Here is a 2335-nt window from a genome sequence, read left to right as displayed (position 1 = left end):
TGGCACTCTAGCCCGGGCAACACAGTGAGACTCCTCTCAAAAAAAAAAAAAAAAGAAATGTCCAATGACAAATCTGTGTTATTACAAAAGGAGTTTTCATAATACTTAAAGTGATTCCTTCGTTTAAAAAAAAAAGCCGGATTATTTATACCCAGGAAGCACATCATTATATTTATTTCTGGGAAGGATGCGGATGCCTCATGATTTTCACGTTGAGATTCCTGTGGGCTTCCAGCAGAAGCTGGGAAGATGTGATGAGTCAAAGCCTCCAGAAGACGCACCGAGATCGAGGTGCCTCCCTGGACTGAAGGTACAGACAGACCCCCTCATTGTTGGTGACATCGTTCTGAAGGATGCAAGAAAACACACAGCAAACTACTCAGGACACCCACAATCATGCGTGGTCAGAGACTAGACCCTCAACCCCACCAGCAGATAATTAATAGAAGCAAAAGCGATCTGTGCGTCAGATACAAAGCCAGGTGTGCCTGGTGTATGCAGTCATTCAATCCATCCGACTGCGTGAGCGCATGGCCAGAGTTCCACCTCCCAGCTGTCTCCTCGCCTGTAAGTCTGGCCGGGAAGGACGGTACCTTTGCTTTCAACGGAAAGTCACTAGGTGGCTGTTGCACACCGTGACGTGTTCAGAGTCCTGGAGTGAACCAAAGCGAGCAGCAGATGTAACTAGGTCAAGTTCTGCAGTAGAGACAGGATCCTATTACACAGCAACGAGGCGGACACCAGGGTGGCTGTGGTTGGAATTCAGTTCTGACTCCCACCAGCAGGTGCCCTTGGACAAGCCACCCTGCCTCTCTGCTTCTATTCCACACCTGAAATAAAAACCACATAGAACTTAGACATCTGTACCCCCATCATATGCTGAAATAAAAAAAAAAAAACAAAACCAGATCCTCTTCAGTACCTAGCATAATTTCATACGAAACAAATGCTATTTTGATGCTAATTCTTTGGACAGTAATAAATCACCTTGAAGCTTTTCTAAAAAAAAAAAAAAAAAAAAAAAAAAAAACCGCATAGAACCTCATCAGGAAGGGATTGAACGACTCCATACATCAGGTCTACCTGGATTTGTCCCTGACGCACAGGTTACCTTTGCTTGTGTTAATTATCCTCTGGTTGGGTTGAGGGTCTAGCCTTTGACCACACATGATCGAGGGTCTCCTGAGTAGCGCGCTGTATTTTCCTCTATACATTCCAATTTATCAGGATACTGCAAATATAAATTTCCAGAATGCTGTTTTCCACTAAAAAGTAGCTTCCTGGGGCAAAAAGGCTCTGAGATCTGTCTTGTTCCTGGCTGCATTCTGTCTGGCACGGCTCAAGCTTTCCACGTATGCTATCGAGTTCATTGATGGCTTTAATGAATAATTCTGCACAGGGGAGAAGAATGTCTCCAAGGACGATACTATGGGTCTGGTCTTCACCAACGAGCGGGAGTTGGCCAAGACGGGGGAAATGCAAAAGGAATTCCAGTAAGAAATGTGTGTTCAGATGCAGGGAGACGTCTGCATGGCGAGCACGTCCGGGAAGTGGAAAGTAGGTCATTGGAATGGTGGAGGTGCTAAGGGCACGTTGTAGAAAGAGCCAGAAACATCGATGGGAAAACGGGAGGGAAGTAGTTAGTGGCCAAGATGAGAATCCAAGCTGACCAGGGGGACTTAGTCCAATCGGCGAAAGGTAAGAGATGGTGCCGGATGGACAACAGAACGGCAAGCAGGGTCTATGTCCACAGCACAGGTGTGGTGGCCACGTGGACCAGTTCGAAGGTCCCAGGCAGGGGAGGTGGGTGACCCACTCCACCAAGCGTGACTGTTTCAATGCATGGAGGAAAGTCAGACAGGGCAGGACACCCAGATTTCTAAGCTTAGGTGGCTACACTGACGTATTAGCTTCCAGCTGCTGCTGTAACAAATTACTAAAACTACATGGATTAAAACAACAGAGATTCATCCTCTCCCAGCCCCGGAGCCCAGGAGTGTGAGACGCAGGTGTCTCGGGGCCGCGCTCCCTCCGCAGGCTCCAGGGGAGGCTCCTTCCTGCCTCTTCCAGCTCCTGGGGGCTCCAGGCGTCCCTGGGCTTGTGGCCGCGTCACTCCAGTCTCTGCCTCCGTCTCCACGTGGCTTCTCCTCTGCGTCTGCGTCTCCTCTGCTGTCCTTAGGAGGACACTTGTGATTATACTTAACGCCCACCGAGATAACTCAGGATAATTCCCTATTAATAATCCCCAAAGATTATTAATTCATTGCATCTGCAAAGACCATTTTTTGGTCTGTGTAAATTAACACCCTCTGGTTCTAGGGATTAGGACAGACAT

This window comes from Propithecus coquereli, unplaced genomic scaffold (assembly GCF_000956105.1).
Source record: "Propithecus coquereli isolate 6110/MARCELLA unplaced genomic scaffold, Pcoq_1.0 Scaffold467, whole genome shotgun sequence".
NCBI classification, from domain to species: Eukaryota; Metazoa; Chordata; class Mammalia; order Primates; family Indriidae; genus Propithecus; species Propithecus coquereli.
This window is presented reverse-complemented; position numbering follows the sequence as displayed.